A 23,242-nucleotide genomic window follows, 5' to 3' on the forward strand; every position below is an offset into this window, starting at 1 on the left:
CAACTCTGATTTTTATATTCTGTGCTATTCTACAACATAGAATTTATTTAGTAAATATAATCAAAGTGCTTTATGGCATTTGAAGTGTTCTCTCAATGAAGACTTAAAGATTCCCGAAATTCACATTTGGTGAACATTTCCTTAGAATAGAATACATTTGGTCATAGATTTCTGACAACATCTGGATGTTTCCAAGTTACTGTGAGAACAAGGAGGAGACACAAACATAGGGACTTGTCAGTGCCTCTCTCCTTCCTTCTGAAGTGGATGGACAAATTCCTTAAAATGGCAGTGTTATGCTTCTGCATGCAAGCCTGTTTCTTCCCTCCCTGGGTTTTCTGTAGCTTTATAATGTTGTCTCAGATACAGGGAATCTTTCCTGAGACAAAGAGATGATTTCTCACAGTCACAGAGAGATAGAATTAGGTTTACCAGGGATAGATTCTGCTACCTTATTCCACATACACCAGAAGTCAGTAAGTAGATGAGATCTCAGAATGATTTATCACCTGAAAGAAAGCTGGTGGTGGAGCATTGCTGTGCGTGAGGCTGAAGAGAAAGAAGCAATGTGTACATGAAGTTCCTCCAGTATGAGCAGTTTTTCACTCGTCAAAAATCAATTTCATCTGCCGTCCTGCTTTCTGCTCATCTGGCTTTGTTAGCTTCTTTTAGAGTTAATACCAAGCCTCAAAACTACAGATCACAATGGACACGTCAGTGGGATTGTATCTGCTTACATCAATAATGACTTTGATCTGCTGTCCTCAGGCAGTCCCTGTTTACTGTATAATTTCCTCCTAAAGGAGGACACGAAGTGTGCAATAGCCTGAATGCTATGCACTGCTTTGCACAGATGACCACTGTCCTTATAACACACCCGTAACTTCTTTGTATTCAGCTCCTGTCCTCTATAAACGTGCTGCCTTACTAGCTCGTACTGAATGTGATTTCTAAGCAGAGGAGCTCGAACTGCGCTATCCTGCACGCTTGCTTTCAGCAATAGAGGAAATGTTGAAAGGCACCTATTGATTGTATGCAAAGTGTATGACTACAATTACCATATTTTAGAGTAGGATCTAAATGATTTTTATTTGTTCTTTAGCAGATCAATAAGTACTATAGAAGTCTTGAAAAAAAAATAAATTCAAGACCTGCACAAACAAAAATTATTACATTTTAAAGTAGTCCATGGCGTTGCCTGCTGGTCATTGAATTTTCACCCTTGGTTACCAGAGTGTGTGTGTGTGTGTGTTACATAGGTCCTACAGATCACACAAGCCATTTCTGCAGTAAGCCAAGTAGTCATGAGAAAGGTCAGGTCTGTGCACTAAATCAGAACAATAGAATATTTATTCCCCTGCTCCAAATATGGCTCCTTCTTCTCCTTAACATCCATTCTTGCCATATGGAAGAAGTATGAGTTTATTCAGTGCTTAAAATAAGACCTTCATTCTTTTCTCTATGTGATTGGTACTATGTATACATACACATACAAAACAAAACACAGTTCAGACAGACTTACTCACAACGTGGAATTCATACTCAAAGGCTGAAAGTGCTTTTGTATGCCTGCTACTTCAATACATATTGCAATGACAAACTCAGAAGAAAGCCTTTAGAGTATTATTCACAATTATTATGTAAGATTATTCTTGTTTGTATATACACTTACGCACATACTTAATATAAAGAAACTGCTATGCGTCTGTCAAAATATGAAGATTCAACAATTAATAATTTTACATTTACAGCAGGAATAAGTATAGTGTCTTATATCTTAAAATCAATTTTAGAAAGGGCAGCATCATGCCATAAGAGGAATTACTTCTTACAAACTCTCATGTCTCTTGGGAAGTGTGCCAAGTTATTAATTCTACAGTTAAACATCACAGAAAAACTCCAGGATAGATTGTGTAGGATGCCCATACCCACGTATTTGTAAAAATCCTCAGGAATCTCTTTTCCCTTTTACATTTCCTCTTTTTAAAATGATTCAAAACCTCTCACCACTCAAACACTTAATGTGAGTTCTTCATAAGTTCCTTCAGCATCTATAATACCATCAGGTGTGGGGTAAATGAATTAGAGTTTACTGAAGAAAAGCAAATAGCTAGCACTGCAAGCTATGGCTAATTAAATTCAATAAATTTCAGCCCTTTATGTTTTTTCTCCCTGAAAGAAATATCCAATTTGGAAGTGGAGAACGATTTTTATAGCCCTAAACCAGTTTAAAGGATTAATTTGACATGTGTCAGAATACATGCTACAGTGGTCTTTTTTTTTGTTGTTTGTAATTGATTGAACTCACTTCACACACAACAGGTACAAAAAAACCACTTCTGGTTTACTGAAATGTGGGTTTTAATGTTCACACAGAACTGACTTGACTGCTCACCCTCTCAAAGAGTTTCTGCACCCACAGATTTGACTAGCTATAATCAGGTCTCTGGTATAGTCTATAATAAAATTCTGCCACTTATCTGATTTCTTTCATCCTGAAAGATGAAGTATTTTAAGTTTTACAAGCATTAATTCTGCTACTTATGCAGCTCAAAGAGGATTTAAAAGGTCTTAACTACACCAAAGGAGCAAGATCAACTGATGTAACATTCTTGTTCTGGAAAGAGCGAAAGAAAAACAAAAGAAAATTCAAGAAAACTCACCAGTGGATTGAGTCAGTGGGGGAAAGCAGATAGATTTTAATGATCATCAGTTTAAACGATCTGACTGGTTTTCTGGTTTACTGTCCAGACCCTCAGCAAATGTGCTACTAGGTCTTTCCCTTCCTAACTACCCTAGAGTGTGGTTACCAAGGCAAAAAGAGATGAAGGCAGAGCCTTCATGCCCTGCCTTTACAGAAGACATGGTAAATTGTAACACAAACTATACAGCAAATTAATAAGCTCAAACACAAGGCAAGGCACTCCAGCAGACTGCTCTTCGGGTGCAGCTGGACAATACAAGCAAGTTTTAACAACCAGCTGTTCTCAACAGGGTTATTCAGCCCTCACCGGCATGACCGCTGCAGTTAAACCAGTTCCAAGATAGGAACAAGGCAAAAAAAAAAAAAAAATTTTTTAGAATGATCCACTTTTCCATACTTTCAAGTCCTTGAGGTAGCTCACAACAGGTTTATGAGCAGGAGGAAGCAGAGAAGTCAGTCAGGAATCAAGAATCAGCCGTATCCTTCCGCGCTGGAGGTAAGTGCTTTTGGGTCCTGCCTGGTCAGAAGGGAGAGGGAGCAAAGAAGAACTGAAAGGCAGCACAGCTTGCTACAGATTGTTTTCAAAACAATTTTTTTTTAAAGGAGGTTCAGTGCCATTTGCTAGAAATATCTCCTACATAGTCTTGCTTACACATGAGCGTCAATCTGAACTGCAAACGTGCAGTGAAAAAATATTAGTACATAGAGAAATAGAATAAACATTGAAAATACAATAATGCAATTACACAAGTCAACACCAGAAAACACTGAGGAGGTCCAGGGATGGGCAATGAAAATGATCAGAGACATAGAAGAAGGCTTTAGAAAACTAGGAATATCTAGTTTCCATAAGAGATGAATAAACAAGATCAGATCTAGTAAAGCTGTGCAGAACAATAAATTGTACAGAGAAGATAAGTCAGACATTTCTCAAAGAGTAAAGAAGAGATACAACAAAATTAGAAGGCAAAAAAGTAAAATTGAGGGCAGATAGTATTTTTGCACAGTACATTACTAACTTGGGGAGTTTGCTACAGGAGAAACTCACAGCCAAGAGCTTAGTAGTACTTAGACAGGATTAGATATTTAAATAAATAAATAAATAGCAAGATGGCTGGCTGACCTTAAATACATAAATTTAAAGATGATATCTAAATCCTTATACTTCAGTCAGGTGTTTACTGACAAGAGTAAGGAATAAATTTTGTTCTATTTTAATTATTTTGGATTACTCATTCATTATGAGATATTGCAGATTTTTAAACATTTCTGTTTGGCATTAGATTTCATGTGAAATCTTTATCTTACATTCTTCAGAATTACGAGAGTCACAGTATTGTGGGCAACTTTGGTTTTACTTTTTTAAATCATGTTTATGAAGTGCTGGAGCCCTAGAGTACAAGAGCAAGTAGAAAGATAACTGTGAATTCACAGGATCACACACAGCTTGTAACAGACATTATCAAGTCAATTCCACAAGGGAAACCCCTCCTCCAGCCAACTTTGCCTACCACAAAATACTCCACAGATAACTCAATGCAGGGTGCGCTCGATCCCACTGTATCTCACTGATGACACAGAAAGATGACCAGAAAAAGATCCCAGCAGTCCTAACAGAAAAGACTCTTCCCAGGTCCATATCTGGCAAGGTATTACCCCATAAGAAAATTAATATATAACAAGTTAATGCATTCTTGCCTGCTTCTTAATTATAAAATAGCATAATACAGCATTCTTTTTCCAAGTCATCCCTTCCAGCCCATGAAAGTAGTCTGTGTTGCTGTCCTCCAGTTTATCACTACACAGAGAGTGACCAAAATGTGGTGGGATACATATGGATTTTTTTTTTCTTCTCAATATAAAAATCAAGATAAAAAACAAAACTAAATTTTTGCAGAGCAATAATCATAACTAATGCTTACAGGGGTTATTCCCCTCTGTCCAGATTTTCTTTTACCCAGAAAAGATGAAAAACAATGAACCTGTGTATATTTCCTTTATGACAATGTATAATTATAAAATCATTACTGTCAAGGGAATGAAGTAATTCACTAATATTTCTTTAGAGGTAACATCTTGTGTGCCCTGAAAAAAAAAGAGCTTTCTTACTGAAATTTTAATAAGCCCTTGGGTTTTCTCTGAAATATTTAAGAATAGCTGGTAAGAAAACAATTGCAAAAGAACAGATGTTAAAACCTATGAACACATACACTTCCATATTTTAAAATAAAAACATCTTGTACTAACCGTGATTGCATATTAGACAAAAAAAAAAAGTAGACTGCTCTTACTTTTGTTTGCACCTCCTGCACTTTGTAATAATGTACTGTTTAACTAGGTGTTCCATACTGGAAATTGTCAAGCACTATTAAAAAAAAAAAAAAAAAAAAAAAAAAAAAAAAAAAATCATTCATGTAGTTTGTTTTCCATCTTTCTTTAAAAAAAAAAAAAAGTGGCTTGTACTGCATTATGGTTTTCAACACTCCAGTTGTTTTTAAAGCCAAATTATTTCTGGCTTTGCTTAGAATAAATTGTGGATAGCATGTGTAAGAAAAGTTACTCGAGCTACTGACTGCAGTTGCATACATACTTTAAAGCTTTGATAGTTCTGGTAGCTCTGACCATGTCACATGCTAGACTTGATAGGAATGAAGCAAACATCTTCAGAACTCAGCATGTAAATACAATTTTTCTTACTAACTACCAATGATGCCAAACTTCTGTTTAAGTGCCCTGTCAACTGAAGAGCAACTCCTTGAGGGATTTATTTATTTATTTAAATTACCATTTCATAATAGCAGTGAGATGCCTCAGGTAATTAATTCATGAAAGATTACTGTAGCTTTCAGGTAGTTAAAGTAACACACCCTTCAGCTTATTTCCAACGATACCTCTGACATCAGGAATGTATTTCAAAGGGATCAATGCCTGTTGTGCCTCATTGTTTAACTATACATTGACTACAGAGACTGTAAATACATAACATAATGCTGGAATTTTCAAACTTTCTTTTTGATTATAGAGCTCAATGGGTAACTACCACTTCCAGAATACCGTTATTTAGAATTTATTTAATCTATTTAATTATCTACATTACCTGGCTAGTGAATGCCTCAAAATAAGAAATGCTGCTATTCCTTCTAAACTAACAGTGTCCAAGGCACAGCCTTTGAGGTGGCAGACAGGTTCCTTACTTCTCATCTGCTGCAAGGGAGAACTTGAACCCTGTGTTTCAGTCTGCAATAAAGGCTGAAGGACCACAGCAGCATACAGGTACCGTCTATCTGGGTGCGTGACGAAAGGTACTCCAACAGCAAAGCAAGGCGACTGCTGGCGACACGGCTTCACTGCCACGCGTATCCCCGGTCAAAGACTCTGCCTGATCACAACATTGCACCGGACATACCACTGTCTTCTTTCCATAATGGCACCAGTTAGATGGAAACAGACATTGCTGGAAATCTCCCTGAACATAGTGATGTGAATGCGACACTAGTTAGCTTACAAGCAGCAACTTTAATAGTGCAATATACACCAAATTTAATATGAGTCATTATCTAGAGCTTTGTAACTGATCATTTAAAAAACAAAGCCCCCACCTCACTTCTTATACAATTGCAAATTAGCATAGAGTTTGCACTACCAGCAATTTTAAAGCAATTTAAACTAATACAAAAGGAAATTCAGCTTAAATCTCATTTTTATCACTACCTTCCACTACCAAATTATCCCAGGTATTTTCTTAAACACATCAAACACACCTATATAATTGTTTAAATCCTCTTTACCTGATTTACTTCCTTTTACAGCAGAGCATCCAGGAGCAATGCAAGCACCTAAACATAGACATCTACTGCTATTTTAGATGCCCAAGGGCATCCCACTGTGGCTTTCAACTGCTGCTAAAGAAGGCATTAAGTTGTCTGTCACACCTGCTAGCCCTGACAGATGTCTCAGGTACCCAGAGCACCTAAAATGGCATTAGATGTCTATGTTTAGGCTTCCGAATCTTTTCCCTGGTGCCTAGAGAAAGTGCAAATGAGGAGGAAAACTGGTGTCCTGGAGTCTGTCATTTATCTCAAACACAAGCACTATGGAAGCAGCAGAAGTGTGAAATCTTTACATTATCTCACTAATGTATGTTTCCACTCCATTCCCAGCAGATCAATCTGTGGCAAAATATACAGTATGCTGTGCATTATTACAAGCAAAACCTATTGCAATGAGGAAAGCCAGTACAATTTTCTGTGAGGGTAAAGAGCATCTCACAAAAACCCCAAAAAATTAGATCTACATGAGACAACAGGATGAAATGCCCTCTTTCAACCACAATCCAAGTGGAATCAGTCTCTTGGTCATTCTGCTTGCAATTTATTTGTGGCACAGCATGGGGAAAAAGAAATACCCCCCTCCCCCGCATTGCTTAAATATTGGTGCTTTCTGCGATATAACACCATGTTGACACCTCTATCTGGACAATCCATAGAGAAGAATCAAAAACAAGGTCATGGCAAAAGTCTGAAAACACACTGTCCTAAATGTACTCTCATCTTAGCCAGGCAAGCTACAGCACCCCTCTTAATCAACCAATTAGCTCATCCTAGTGTAGTCCATAATCTTGTTGCCATATACAGAGACTTCAGGGATACAAAGGGGCTAATCCTGGGTTCCTACTTTGAAACTCTGTTTGTGGTGAATTTCACAGTCTTCCAAGCACTGTTCCAAACAAAGCCACATAACGTAGAAACAAGTTTTCTGGATGTGAATTAGGAAGAGTAAATTACAGAATCATAGAATGGTTTGGGTTGGAAGGGACCTTTAAAGCCCATCCAGTCCAGCCCCCCTGCAAGGAGCAGGGACATCTCCAACCAGATCAGGTTGCTCGGACCCTGTCCAATCTGGCCTTGAATGTTTCCAGGGATAGGGCATCCACCACCTCTCTGGACAACCTGTGCCAGTGTTCTACCAACCTCAGTGTAAAAAATTCAGGAAATGCAAATTGCACAAGCTTTCCTCTGAACACACAGGGCAAAAAAAAAAAAAAAAGGGAAGTTTTAGCCATATGCAGGAAAGACCACCTTCAATAGAGACTGAGCAACAGCCTTTTAGGCTGCCTTCTCCTCCCAGTCCTTCCTCCGCTCCCTGCCCCAAAACACAGATCTGATCAATTGTAGCAGAGTTTACTACGACAGCATCTCATGCCTCTTATTTTTTTGATCTGTAAGTCAAGGGATTTCCATGTCATTTTCAAGCTAAGTTCAACATTATGAAAAAAACAAAACTGAAAAAAGGCTTTTTGAAAATCTCCAGTTAATCATAGCTCCCATGGCTTTATTTCAAAGTCTTAAAACTGCCTCTTCCACATGTTTACTTCTGCAGCCATTTAGTGTAGCATTTTGCCATAAATGTTCTTAATAACAATAACTTTTGACACAATTAAAGCTATCATGGTTTTATACCATCATAGAAAATACCCAAAGGAATTCTGCAGAAAGGAAAATATTTTTAAATTACTACAGAAATGATTGCTTACCTAAGACACTCTCTTGGTCACATTTTTTTTTTTTCTGAGACAGTACAATAAATTGTACTCCAAATTGTTCATGAACAATTGACATTAATCTACAAAGTTTGGCAAGCAGTTAATTAAGCTCTATAATGAATCACTAAGAAATAACTCATTCAGTCCCTGTATCCCCACAAGTAATTGTATAGCTCTATTTTCCTTTTTGGCTTTACAGTTATTTCCAGAAATAATAATATTTTGTATAGTATCAATATCCATTTAAGAACTTGGCATATACCCTTACTACCACAAATAGCCAGTAAAGCAAGTAATTTATATCAAAGAAACAAACTAATTTAGATGTTTAATAACTTGAGGAAACAGAATGTGTCTGTTATGGAAGGGCAAATCCCAAGTTACTGGGAAATGTGCAGTGGTTAAAAGTTATTTTGGGCCTAACACTCAGTTTAACTACCAAGATGTTTCATGTCTGATTAAAACTCAGCATCCCATTGCTCTGTAGCTGCCAGCCCACCCAAGGGGAGAACATGAAGAAGCCACTGAGAGCCACCAACTCAGCTCTACTGCTACCACCACCTTCCACATCATGGAAGGAAATGGTCATAGAGTCTTTTTACTTGCAAAGGTACTGTGTTTCAAAGGCAGGAAAAGAAAAATCAATACTCATATGGGAAATGGAAAAAAAAAAAAAAGAAATTTTTTTTTCACTAATAAAACTTGAATGATCGGAAGGTCATCAGCTCGCTTGGAAGGCAAATCCACTCACCATCTTGCCATGATACATCACTCTCCTATACAAAGCAGACAAGAAAATTGAAGTTCTTCATGTCCATGTCATGTCATGAATTCAGCAGGTTAAAAATATAACCAGAAAAACAAAACAAACCTAGTTACCTAAAATGCCTCTACGCAATTTCCGTAATTATTGTCCACATACTCACATGTTCTGCTGTTGAAGATGGAAGAAAAATGCACCTTTGCTTTTAGACCACCTGTTTGAACTTAACTAAGCTGATTATTGTTATTGTGTTTATATTGCAGCAGCACCTAAGATGAAAGATGCATATAATCCTTTAAGGCTGATAATCTGTCTAATAGTCATTTCATGGCTTATTTGAAACAAGCTGATGTTAGCACAACAAATGAAATCTCTTGAATGCTTTCTGCATAAACAAAAACAAAGACTGAAGAAGCCTTCAAGCTAAAAGGATTTTTTACGTTGGACCCGTTCCTCTCTCCATGAGTATGTGTCCAAGATGCGCATACTGTGAAACGCTGCAGCTTTTTTTTGGTTTTGTTTTGTTTTTTTTTTCAAATTGCTTGTGAATTGTAAAAAAAAACCCCAATAACTAGAGAAAAACATAGAAGTCCCTCAGCTTGAAGTCCACAAATGCAGCTCGGAGTGTGAACACACACAGTTTCTGATCAGGTTTTCAAGTGACAGTATTGCAAATATTTTGTTTGTGGAGGCAATACTGATTTATGCAGCCATGGCCTATGACTAAGACAGTCCAATGACTTTTTTTCTGCTTTTTTTTTAGCCATATACAACTCCCTAATCTAAACTGACAAACTCAAAAAAACAGGGTACCAAATAAAGCTGTTGTTCCTTTTATTACATGTATAATATTACTTTTAGAGCTTTGCTTTTCTTACCTTCTCCCTCCCCTACGAAGCTTCAGAAATCTTCAGCAAAATAACTTTTCACTCTTTCAACTGAGAGATTTTTGCTGGGGTGTTTTTTTGGGGTTTGAATTTGTTCATTGGTTTGGGCATCTGGTTTTGGTGGGGTTTTTGTTTTGTTTTTTGAAAGAATCAACGTTTGCCACTGAAAATCAGAAAGCATTTCAGACAGACTTTCAGCCTACCAGTCCTGCTGCAGTCATGACATTGTTCATGTTCATAATTTTTAACGTGATAGAAATCCCGGTTTAAATGACCTCTGCTTTCCACGAGCACCTGCACAAATGCCAGGTGGTCCATCAGCCTGGGGCAGACCCCGTAGCCCACAGCGTGGGAAGAGAACAGAGCAGAGGAAAGCAAAGTGCGCTCTAAGGGACACAGACTCCAGCAGCAAGCCCCAAAACATCTGAAGCTTCCGACACAGGTAGCGCGACACTGACTTGTGAAAACTGCTAACACAAGCTGATCTCCATCTACTTAAGGCTCCTAAATCAAAACCACCACTTTAAATGTCAGAATGAAACTTGAAAGCACCAAGGGCAGGTTAAGAAATGAGATGCCTAACATCCAACAGACATCATTTTGCAAGTTTTCCATACAGGTTTTCACTTTTTTTTTGCACATCTTTCACCAATGGAGGCTTAAAAGCTACACTCATACCGCTCTGATCACAGACGTGCGCTACAGAGCACTACACAGCCAGACTTTAACAGCAGCCTCACAGCGTAAATGTGACTGGAGGTCAGAGTTCTCAGTAAAAGCAAAGGTGTATCTGTTCGCTTTCATCATCTCTATGTTTACCCTAGATCTACGAGAATGACCTCCAACACATGTAAATTAAATATCACCCCCATTCAACACGTATGGAGCTAGGCACAGGATTCATTAACATGAATAATTCATAGTGAAAGACAGAGGGATTTTGAAAATGCTATTTCCACGTAATAATTTAAATTCTCTACCAGACACCATGTTTATATAAAAATATGCTGTTCAGTAAGTAACTAGTATCACCAGCACTGCAAACATTGGCAGCTTTCTGGAATTATCCAAGGTAAGAAACAGCTTTACCATTGCATTTTATACTCTTTGTAAGAGTAACAAATTCAGGAAACAGTGCACCTATTTCTACTTAGTTCCCAATTCCCATAATACCAATCTGGTTCAATAGAATATTTTGCTGGAAATAGCATGTATAATTTCAGGTTTTGATGTTGGGGAATTGGGGGAGGGGGAGGCTAGGGGTTTTTTTTGTTTGTTTTTCCACATCAAGAGGACACTATTAAATAGGAAAACTGTAAGAAATTACAAACCAGACAGCCAAAGAAAGAAAATGAAGTGAACCATTAAAGATTTTCCGCACCTTTATTACACTTTTTTTCTTTTATTTCAGGGGATATAAAATTCCCAACAGTTGTTTGAAGCTCCTTTTAAACAGTATATTTTGTTATTGCTAGTCAACTCTTTCAGCTTTCAGACTGTCTCTTCATACGTCCCAAACCCTGAGACCGATGATAATGAAGTGACAGCAGCTGAGTTAGTAGTAGCAATCCAAGGTATACACTTTCAACCGGGACAGATACAGTTAAGAGGAAGACTTCGTTGTAAAGAAAAATAACGTGCATAATTCAACAGCTATGCCATTCCACACACATATAATTAACAAGCCTTCAGCTCATTAGCAGGCTGTATAAAATACATATAATATGCTGTGCAAACTGATTGAGAATGAAAAGCTTCTCATGCATTAAAATAAATGATTTAAATTGTTTTGAAAGATTGGTATCAGTAGCATTTAAGGATATGATTCCCAAACCTACTCGTGGCTCCATCTCCTTCAGACTGACACTGTCACCCTTCTGGTTTTCAACAGATATCTTGCCATGCTAATTCTAGCATAATACGTTTGATCAGCGATTGCTGAGATTCTGCTACAACCCTGAAAGATGAACAGGATCAAGGGAGTACAAACAACTGCGTCAGATAGCTCTGTGTAAGCACTAATTCCCCAAAGAAAGGATGTGCGTATGTCACATCGCATGCATATTTCTGTATCGATGTACTAAGGGTATTTTTGAGGGACAACACACTTAGCACACATTAGCATAATCTCTTTACTTGTCTATATTTGAATTAGGAGACTGCACAGTTTCAGAGTTCCTTCTCCAGGCACATGATAAATGGCGGTGCATTATTACACCTGATGACACCAGCACTTATATGAGACCTTGAGACTATTAAAGTCTGTCTCAAGGGACAAAATAGTTACTCCTGAACTGTAGTGACACCTCCTGGCAACAGACCGAGAAGGTCTTTTCCCACGTAAGACAATTTCTTTCTCCAGACAATTTTCAGGGGTTTCAGCCAAAAGGCAACAATCATGGTGCTCCCTCCAGCCTGGCTTCAAAGGCATGCTGCCCGGAACCCCAAGCAGAATCTTGGGATTTATAAGCACTACTGACATTGTGGAAATCGAGAGCCTAAGATATAGGAATACCAGCCTCTAAGTTCTCTAAATTTATTGTACCACACATTGGCCTTTCTTGAGAGGTTGGAATAATAGCTGCAAAAGCTAATCAACTAGCAGCTTAATTCATAACATGAAACTCGCAAAGTGTTTTCTCACTTCTCTGTGAAAGCCTGTTTGCTAAGAGTTTGTATCTTTGCCCTCCACAGATTCCTGACAAATATTGTAAGCAAGATTTTGGTAAGAATAATATAAGTTAACACAGGAAAAGCAATAGCTTAAGACTAGCTATAACCCAAACACAATAATAAATAGAAAAAACATCTCTCCCTTCTTCCGTGTAGGTAACAAAGTCAATGTAAGTTGTAAATTCTGTACACAGCCAATGATGACAATTGTTTACATGCATTCTAAACCACATTAAATATCACAGTAAAAAAGTGAAATTTTTTTTTTTTATCTTTATAGCAATTTTGAACAGTGGAGTTAGAGGCAGAGGGGCACCCATTGACTTCTTTAGCAAGCACCCACATTTAAAAGTCCTGCAGAACTGACACCTCAAATATTTAGGTTGAAGGGAAAATCAGCAAGTGCATTTGATAGTTTAAGTTTAGCTTGCCGAATAGAAACAAATACATGTCAATGTTTTACATAGAAATCTGTGGGGTTTTTCCCCCCTACAATGGTACAGCTACTATCCAGTAATTTGAAGGACTTGATTGCTCTCATTATAAAATTTCTCTACATCTTTTGTGCTGCTTTTGTACAGTACCATTTTCTTTACACTTACATAAGAATAGAAAGCTGAATTTTTGCCTGTTTTCTTTTGTGTCTTTCTCTTCACCCCCCCCCCCACCCCCCAAATTCTTCAGAGAGGTAATTATGACATTTTTAAGTACTTTGCATATGCTGCAAGGCAATCAAGAAAATTCATTTGACAAACTGGATTATCGACTGCCTGCCAGAAAGTAAAGTGCTAACAACCTTTTCAAGAATTTCTCAATGAGTATGTCTCTTAGATGCTCACAATACATTGAAATGATGCACAGGTAAGCAGAGTTCCGCCTTTACAAGTTTAAATAAAGCAGAAAGCCCTGTGAAAAATATGTAGTTTCTCTCATCACATACAAAATCAAATTGTAAAACTTTTTTTTTTTTTTAAACCAATTGAAAGCCTAAGAAGGTAACTCCCCGTTTGGCAATTAATTGCCATCTTCAGATAATGAGCTGAACCACGTACGTGAACATTTCTACAGGGTAAAATGGTTACAGAACAGCATTACTTCTCCGACTGCAGTGCTTTAACTGCATTTATCTTCACTCCATCTTATTTTCAAATCGATAAATACCTACATACACACCAATCTCTTTCACTCTCTGCATCTATCCATCAACATATATATCCCTTCCAATTGTGCGTAATGCAGTCATCTTAAGTTGAATTGCTACCGAAATCCCCGATGCCAACATTATCACGTTTTCTCCCTCTCACCCATACACTTATAGACACGCTAGTTGCGTACCCCAGATGTAATTGCTTTTCAGTGTATAGCCCCATGCTGCAAGACACTTACAAGTATACTGTGTACAGAAGTATTTTGTGGAAATTCTTGAACTACTCCATACATAGCAGATCTAGTAGTAGAGCACTCCGCTTGCGTGAATTCACATTGTTTTTACTTAACTGGCTTTCATATCAATTCACTGCTGCACAGTGCGAGTGCAGGCACATCCTAGCAGGCCTGGGGATCTGCAAACAGAAAAATATCTCTGTCTACCCGTGATGTGTCAAAGGTAGAACGGGAGCCATGTTCCTACCTAAGGCTGCCCAACATTTCCTATTACGGGATGCTGTTATAAGTATGGCTAGGTATAGTTTTGCACAAACGTCAGCATGCTGACATTTTACAGAGGGGAAAGAAAAAGCCTTTTCCTTTGGCTTTTTCAATAAATGCTTCATCAGAATTTCATAGTTTGCTATATACAGTTTGCTAAGAGAAAATGGGAATGCTTTAACATGGACAAACTGTTTTCCTGTGGAAATCTGAAGGCTTTCCTGCATTAGTGGAAAAAATTGACATTTGATCAAAACAGTAACATTTCTAACATGTCCTAATGTTAGAGACGAATTCTTCATGTGGAAGAAGAGAAGCTTGTCTGCTTTACAAGTGCGTGAAATTCTCTGTAAGGGTTTAGAGTTTAACAGCTGTGTTCTCTGGAAATTCAGCATGTGTACAACATATTTTATCTTAAATGTTCAGGAACATGGCAAAACTCTCCCAATTTTTTTTTTCTTTGATTTGGTGGAGCCAGCGCAGCTTTGGCTGCCTAGACAGCTAGCAGGTAAAGCTTCTCTCCTCACAACCTCAAACAATTTGGAGAAAGAGCAGGTTTTTGTTAGTTTTCAAATGGGAACAAGAGTTGCCCTACTACCAGAGCAGAATAAGAGTAAGGAGACTGTAGAGCAGACAAGTGAGATTGTGTGGGAAGTGAAAACGAGAGCAATAAAGCAACACTGAGATCAGTGAACCTGTATAGGAAGGGGGGATGGAGGCAGAGGGGGCTGTTAAAAGATATCACTGACTAAGTAAGATTTCTGGAGAAGCAGAAAACAAAACTGGGATGGTGAAGGTGAGCAGTGGAAAAGACCGGAACAAGAAACCAGGTCAGATTTATGTGGGGCAATAGAGCAAAGAACATGTGGCTGTGGAAAAAGATGAAGTTAATTTAGATTAATTAATTGGAATATTCTTCAGATCTGAATGGGATACAACATTGCTGGGGAAAATGACAGAATAATGATAGATCTGGCAATGTATGTACCATGTTCTCCACTAACACAGTTTGAGCAGAAACAGCTGTTTTCCTTAACACTTAATTAGTTCAGGTGGCACAACTCTGCCTGGTGATTCAAAGGTTCAAACATTGCTCACAGGCTAAGAAAGCAGACGCAATCTCTTTACCTCTTTTAACAGCAAAGGAAGATATTAATACAAAGCAACATTAAAAAAAAATTGTAGTGTTATGCATTCACAAGCTGAGAGCAACAAGCCTTCTGGTAGTTTCAGCCTGAAACTTAGACTCTTGTCTAAACATAACAAAGACTTACACAGTAACTCACTGAAAAAAAAAAAATAGTTCATATACAATGCCCAACCTTTTTTTTTTTTTTTAGTAAAAGCTGAGAGTTCTGCAGTGAATGAGACAGAAGACTGAAGGCAGATTTCACTGATAAATGCAATCGGAAGTTGCTCCAGAGAACTGATTCTAATCCTGTCTCTGTAACAGAACCGCAAAGAATGGCCCTTGACGGAAGCCTAACAGAGATGCCCAGTCATTGCATGTTAACTCAGTTCTTCAGTAACCAGCACGACAGCCCAGCCTGCAGAAGCTTTAATACTTGTACTTGCTGCAGGGTATCAATAGAAGCCCAGACAGCACTGCTAGTCTGAAAAATTCATTAAAAAGCTGTGAAATACAGTAAAAAAATAGATTTGACTAGTAAAGCTGCTGATCTCATAGCAGGGTCACAATAATATTCAGTAAATACGGAGGTGACATGCAGAACAGCATGGATATTGGAGAACTCAAAGATCTCTTGATCTAGTCATTTAACAATTAATATTTTTTTAAATATCATGTAGTTGAGAGATCTAATTGGAGATGTCTAGAAAACATAAGTTCCAGCTCTGAGAAATTTTGGATACTTGACTTTGTGACTACTGTTCATATCCTGGGATTTTTCACTTTTTATGTTTTGTATGAAAGAAAACAGGACTTTTCACTTCATTAGACTTTGCACTATAAACCCACATTCTTATGCTAATAATGTTCGTGCAATTTCTCATTTATAGCTGAGAAGTCCCATCCTGATATTTTGCTTTGTGAAACAGTTGGTTTCCTTTCCTTCCAAAGGTGATTTTTCTTTTTAATTTTACAGCCTTTGACAAGTTCATTCACCTGTTCTTTGAATTACAGGAAAGTGAAAAAAGTAATACTTGCTTGAAATGGCAAAGCATAAGTGGGTCTCCCCCACCTCAACCCCAATTCAAACATGCTGAACTTCACAATCTGACATTTTCAGGTTGGCTACGTCTAACTCAGTACTGGGCATTTTCATTATATGTGAAGAACTCACTCCCTTACCCCACACCAACAAATAAATGAGGTTAAAGTATTTTTAAAGTAGATTTTATAAGTTTGGCTAGTATTGGAACTACAATATTTCCCATGATGAGCTAGCAAGAAGCTACCATCCATGAGGAAAATGCAGGGCTAGACTACTACTTCTTAGAGTAGCTGCAGTAAGGCAGAATTCTGTACTTCAGGCTCTCGCAAAGAGACGCCCAATATATTTTGTAGATAGAAACCTAAACTCTATAGTAGTGAATAGATCTCAAGTGAGAATTCTGAGCCTTGGAAGACTAGCAAGAAAAAGGAGCACAGGCTGTTAACTCAAGGAGATCGCTTCTTTTTGTTCTAGGAGCAAATAGAACCCATCAGCAGTAAGTTAACCTGTTAACAAAGAAAATTAGGATCGCATATGTCTCTTAGATGATCTCTACAGTGGTTCTGGTCTCTCATACACACAGAATGCAAGTCCTCAAGCATCAGTTCTGCCAGCTTTCAAGAACATGGACAGATCATCCATTTCCATACTACTACTATTTGTCAGGGTGAACTCTGTTCATGAGGACAACTTCATGTGCAGCGTTAGTGGCATGAAAATTCAAGTTCAGAAACATAATACTAGAGTTACAGATACACACTACAGCTGGAGAAAGAAAATGTGTGCTGTCACATTGTCATGACTAGCTTTGAAGTGGGAGAAAAAGTTGTAGGTGTAAAGAGATCTTAGAGCTACTGAGCAAACCAAACAGTTGGAGTAGAAGGAATTGGTTTCTTTGGATAGACTAAGGGAGACAGAAGTAGTATAATCAGTGGGAAAGGTAAAGATTAATGAATATGAAATATTTCTGAGAACTGAGGGAAGATGATCAAAACCAGAAGTGGCAGAATAAAGAAAGGCAAAAGTTGACTTCGTAAAGGGAATTACAACCTAACAGAACAGGCAGGGTGGCTTCAGTGGAAGGTAACCTCACTGAAAAAGGTCAGAGAGACTGAAAGGTAAGCTCCCATTAGTGAAACCACATTAAGAAAATGTAATTGAAGCTGCTTAAAAATACTACTGCAAAACTGATAGGAACTCCTCCTACTCTAGAAGAAAGAACTCAAAAGCCTCTCTTCCAAGTGGAGATCTTTCCTACTTGAGCTAAAGGAACAGTCCCTTGGGTAATAGCATCATCAGCACTTACTGCGTTGGCAGGCCTGCCATGGGAGCAGAACACACCAAGAAATGCAATGACTCTTCCCTACTAAGGAAAGCTTATCTCAAGCATCTAAATTGTATGATAAAGTCAGCTTACAAGAGAAGAAATAGATGTTTTATACATCAGAAAGAAGAACTCCCTAGTTCTTTCATAGAATAACATTTGTTTCTAGCCGTTAAATACCACCAGGTATCAGCCTTCGAAAACGCTGCATCTCTCTTTTCTCTTCTCTTGATTTATAATTACATTTTGAAGGTTTGTCTGGTTTTCTAGACACCATTTACATTAGTTCACAATTAAATCATCCACAACATCATCATAATTTGAGACACAGACTTGTCTCCATTAAAACTTCACTCCCCATGTAGCAGACATCCTTACAGACTGCTTTCTCGCCTGGAAAAGGGATGAGCATTAAGAACTTCCTTGAAGGATCAACAATTCTTGATTACTTCAGATCAAACCTAGAGTTCCTGCAGGTGTGCACTCTGTTGCAGTTCCCACCTCAGTCCCACTGCAATTTACTCAACGAAAATCACCTGGAGTACCAGGGACAATCAATGTAATTGTAGTATGGCATGGAAAGCACCACAAACCAACAGATAAATTGGTATGTGTTCTCCAGCTCCTGCATTTTGTCATGTCCTTAACACTGTCATTTATAAAGGGTCTCCTGCATTTTGAACCCACTCAGGTTTATGTTAGTTGAAAAATATAGTGCCATGGCAGGAACTAGTTCTCAAGATAAAGGATTATGAGACATTATTTAAAAACAAATTCAAAACAGTTGTAAATAACAGCAGAGTAATAAACTGTCAATACCCATCCTTGGTGAACAGCAGAGGATATCAGCCTCCTACTCTGTCCACATTCCCAGAGGAACTATCTAGTTTTATCTGTACTGACCCAAGCCAATCAGCCTTTTGGACCATAAGCTTGTCAACCGACAGCGCTGGTGGTCAACACAGACAGCAGTGATGAGCTCCGTGTCGTCTGTCTGCTGACCATGATCACCACCTCTGCCATGCATGCACAGGAACCGAATAGGAAGTAAAATGAAACTGAACTCCAAAGACCCACCTTTCAAAGAATCAATTTTTGGAAAGCGACAGTCCCCAATGCACAGTGCCAAGAATGGTCACAAACTGAGGCATTCAAAAGTCGTCAGTTGGCTTGGGCCTATAAACACAGCCCATTTCCACTGGTTTGTTCCCGAGTCCACAGAGAATGAAACAGCATTAGAAGAACAGTAACTGTGTTACAAATACCGTATTTAAGAAAGAGTGAATTCTTAAAGTCAATATTTACTTTAACACAGATCAATAAATATTTAATTTTTTTTTGCATCTTGACATGTTAGGATAAGCAATATTTATACAAGATGTCCTTTAAAAGTAACACATCATTCTTTTCGACCTTTGAAAATTTCAGCTATCTTCTTTTTCAGACATTTGGTAAGCCTGACCTTCTGCAGCAGATTATATGCCCTTAACTCTTCCAAGATCCAACAAAGACTGCTCCCAGCCCGCTCCTGTAGATTTCCTACACTTCCCAACAGAAAGTTCCATAACCTGAACACACAGACGTATTTAAACACAAATTTACAAGACACAAGTAGACCAACAAAAGATTTGTAGCTAGCAGAGAATTCTTTGAATTTCAGAACAATAGCTTTTTTTTATTTATCTCTGTTTTTACAGTCAAACCATAATCAGAAAACATGCAAGTATCAGTACACAAATAACTCTCTATTTTGGGGTCCTGAGAAGTTTCAGCAATTGCTTGTAGCGTAATGAATGTTTGTAATTCATTAGATTCTGTTTAAAAATGCAAAGCACGCCACGACATCAATGATGTTCTCTTTATCTTAACAAAAAGACTATTACACTTAATGTTCTTCTGACAGAGCTAGCATGTTTCAAAATATGTATTTCTTTTCTACAGTATAATGTTCACAATGGTGTGTTTATATTTGAATTTAAATTAACTGTATTAATGTCATATTTCAGACAAGACCATGCTCTGCTAATTATCCCAAAGAGCTTCAAAATCTTTACAGTATATTCACTGCATTTATATCTTCTCAACAAACTTACTGATCTTGTTTATATAATTTTGCAAATGACAAGATGTGTAGGATAACTATCTAAATGAACTAAAAATTGTGTCATGGACAGATCCTTCATAGATTTGCAATTTGTAGCTGTCAATCTTCCTACAGCTGCTAGATAACAAAACAACAGTTCTTTTCTTCATGCAGACGAACAAATTCAATAAACATTGGTAAGGATTCTTTCTCAAAAGAAAGAAATCTCTGGTTCTCCACTGTCTATTAAATCTTCCCATATACACATCTCAACTCCTTTCTTTTTTTTTTTTTGTTAAGGAAGGAAGAAAAAGAAATCATAGCAATCCCATGTATTTTAGCATCATACGTAACCAAATTTGAGTTATGTGAAAAATGGGCTCGCTTATTACTAAATATTTTGGTGAAGAGGAAAAATATAAGGATAGGGTGGGAAGGGGAGAGAAGAGATGTACAGACTTAGAACTCACATCATACTGTAATTGGAGAACACACAATGGAAGTAGGTAAAATGATCATTAAAGGCAGGCAACGCATTTTTATTTCACCTTCTCAATCAAGACCTGCCCGAAATAGGACAAGTTATATTAAGATTTGAAAAAGAACACAAACAAACAGTCAAGGGATCAACATTGCATGAATCCTATAAATTCAAAGTTGTGAGATGAATAAGAGCACTGCCTATACAATTTTTTTTCCCCTTTTCCTTAAGATGAGGGCATAAACAGAACTGTAGTTACAAATGCTGTTAAGAACTGGATTAGGGATCAACATGCACAGTGATAGGAAAGAAGGAATTCAATCAGTAGAAAATCATTATGGAAAGGGCCATAAAGATAGAAAATGAAAACAAATTGCTACGACAGCAGAGAGGAATTAAATGGCTATATTGATGAAAGATAATGAAAACATTTTATTCCTGCAAAACATCCTTACATTCCATTTTATAAATCAATTCAAGATTTCTTCTTTCTTCAAAGAAATTATGTATCATATACCAGTTCTGTATCTCAGATTTTCCCTTTGAAATCAAACTCTGTGTGAGACAGAAGTGTTCACACAATGTGTTGCTCTGGGGGGCTAGAAAACTCTCAGCATCAGCAGACTGATGCACTTAGCGAGTCCATCAAGGACCACCAAACAAAAAGCACTCCAGGCAGTCAGGTATGTAGGGCCCACAGAGATTAACACCCAGCATCACTCGATGCACACGAGCGCTTTAGGGTCATAAGTTGTACCAGCTCTTAGATGAGCTGTATTTTGAATCGTTGCTACCTTGCACAGCTAAAGAAATACTCCTTTGTGGGTGCAGCGAGCAAAGTGACCAGGACACGGACTTGCAAGAGGAAAGGGTGCTCGCAGGTGCCTGTGTTCAGCGAGACACAGTCTGAGAGCATGCATTTGCCTCCTGTACCTCACTGGTTTACTCTGCCCTGGATGCACATGCCTCATGATGGCAAAGGGGATTCATGAACGCTGCTGAGAGAGAGACCTTTAACAGCACGCCCGCCTATGCCCTAACACAACCGAGAAGAGATAACACCATTTAAAATAAGTAAATAAATATTTCCTCAGTCCACCGAGTAGAAAGAGCTGAGCCTCCAGCTGAGAAAATAATTGGAAAGTGGAAACATCTGAGAGAATTAACAGCAACGGCAGCCCCGAGCTCCAAAATGCCCGAAGTGCCCGGCGGACAGACGCGTACCAGCGGCGGCGGCCGGACCCGCAGCGGCCCTTCAGCCCGGGGCTCGCGAAAACACCCACGGAAACACCCACGGAGACGCTGGCAGCCGCCCCACCTCACCCCCCCGCTCCGCGTCCCACCACCCCCCCCAGCCTAAGGGCGCCTCAAACAATGGGCGGGAGGCGAGACCAGCCCCGCGCAACCCCGCGCAACGCCCGGCATCCCGGCTCCGCGCCGGGCAGCGGTGGCCAGAGCCAGCTCCGCGGGGCCGGAGGATGGCGGACGGACAGACGGACTTACTAGGGGCTGCGGCAGGACAAGGCAGAGCGCGGCTCCCGGCGCGGCTGGCGGCGCAGCCAACTCCGCGGCGCGGCGAGCGGCTGCCGGCCCGGCCTGGCCCGCCCCGTGCGGCCGCGCCCCGCACCCCGCCCCGCTGCCCCGCCCCGCACCTGCGCCCGCCCCCGCCCCGCGAGCCCCATTGTCCGCCGGGCGGCCCCGCCCGCCCCCGTGCGCACCTGCCTGTCCCGCCTCGGGGCCTCCTGCCCCGCTCGCCGCCGGGAGCTGCTGGCCTGCTCGTCGTCGCCCCCCCAACCCCGCTCTCCTCCGTGCCCCCCCCCTCGCCTTTGTCCCTCGCCGCCCCCCCGGCTGCAGCGCAGCCCCGCACCCCCCGTGGGCGCTCGGCCCAGGCTGAGGGGCAGCGGCCCCGCATCTCGGGGAACCCGGCGGCCGCCCGAGTCCCCTCCCGCCCCGGCTCCAGCCGCCACTGCAAATGCTCTCCAGCAATCAATACGGGAGTCATTTGGCTCAGCTGCGGGGAAAGAGATCAAGCAGAGATTTTTCCCCTGAAAAGTAAATCGTTTCACTTTTCCCGTTTTGCTTCCCGGCGAACTTTCCCGCTACCTGCGAGCAGGGGCTGCTCCCCCGGCTCCCGGGGAAGGGCAGGTTCTGCCCGCCAGGATCTCTCCCTTGGGAAGCGCCGCCGCTCCCGCAAGAGTCCGAGCAGGCAAGGCGAGTGCCCTCCCAGCCGGTCCAAGTTCACCGACGACAGCCCTTTAGTGTGACTTTTGTGTGAAACAGAAACCTTTTGGTTCGGTTTGGCTTTGTGTCCTTGCAGATTTTGCAACGATGACTTTTCAGAATACTCTCTTTCTCAGCCAGCATCAGAGACAATGGGCTTTAAATTTGAAAGTTAAATATCAATTTAAGCTCTTTTTTTTTGCAGCTTTTGTTTTGCTGCTATTGTTTATTGAAATCTTGTATTTGGGGAGTTGCAACATAACGTCTAATCTGAATCTCTTTGTTTCACTATCATTTTCACTGAAGAAAAAAACTCAAACAATAAAGCCACTAAATTGACGATTTGGGTAGTTCTAACCTGAGTTCAGAAGCTAGATATTCCCTTTGGAAATAAATGGAAGGTAAAGCATATAGAACAGAAATTATCCTGCAGCTTAGCTTCAAGCATAAGGAAATTATCACACCCTTCTCCACAAATAAGGGGATTGCTAGAGAGGAAAGCGATACTTGTGAGGGGATGAGGATGCTAATATATACTAGTCATTTTTTTTCTGCTGGAAGTCCTCTGGTGTCACTCCTGTTTCTCAGATTCTGCAACAGCAGCTTGGCTTCAAGCCATACGCAGGGGGACTGACTTTCTGGTGTCTCCTCCAAAATCTTCTCTCCTTGCTCTCCCACCAGCAGCTCGTGCGGGTGAGTGCTGCAGCCCTGGTCACTCACCATTCTGCTGGGCGCTGCCTGTTC

The 23,242-nt window shown here is 39.7% G+C and overlaps 1 protein-coding gene across 2 annotated transcripts in view; it reads right to left on the reverse strand.

Annotated features, from left to right (window-relative positions):
• The window catches only part of SEMA6D (semaphorin 6D), a 225,215-nt gene extending 203,373 nt beyond the window's left edge, over positions 1-21,842 (reverse strand). For both annotated transcript variants that reach the window (XM_086757155.1, XM_086757148.1), the window contains exon 1: positions 21,782-21,842. The gene's annotated coding sequence lies outside the window, so the exon portion shown is untranslated. The remainder of the gene's footprint in view (positions 1-21,781) is intronic.
• Positions 21,843-23,242: the final 1,400 nt, after the last annotated feature.

This window comes from Chlamydotis macqueenii, chromosome 12, assembly GCF_036417535.1.
Source record: "Chlamydotis macqueenii isolate bChlMac1 chromosome 12, bChlMac1.mat, whole genome shotgun sequence".
NCBI classification, from domain to species: domain Eukaryota; kingdom Metazoa; phylum Chordata; class Aves; order Otidiformes; family Otididae; genus Chlamydotis; species Chlamydotis macqueenii.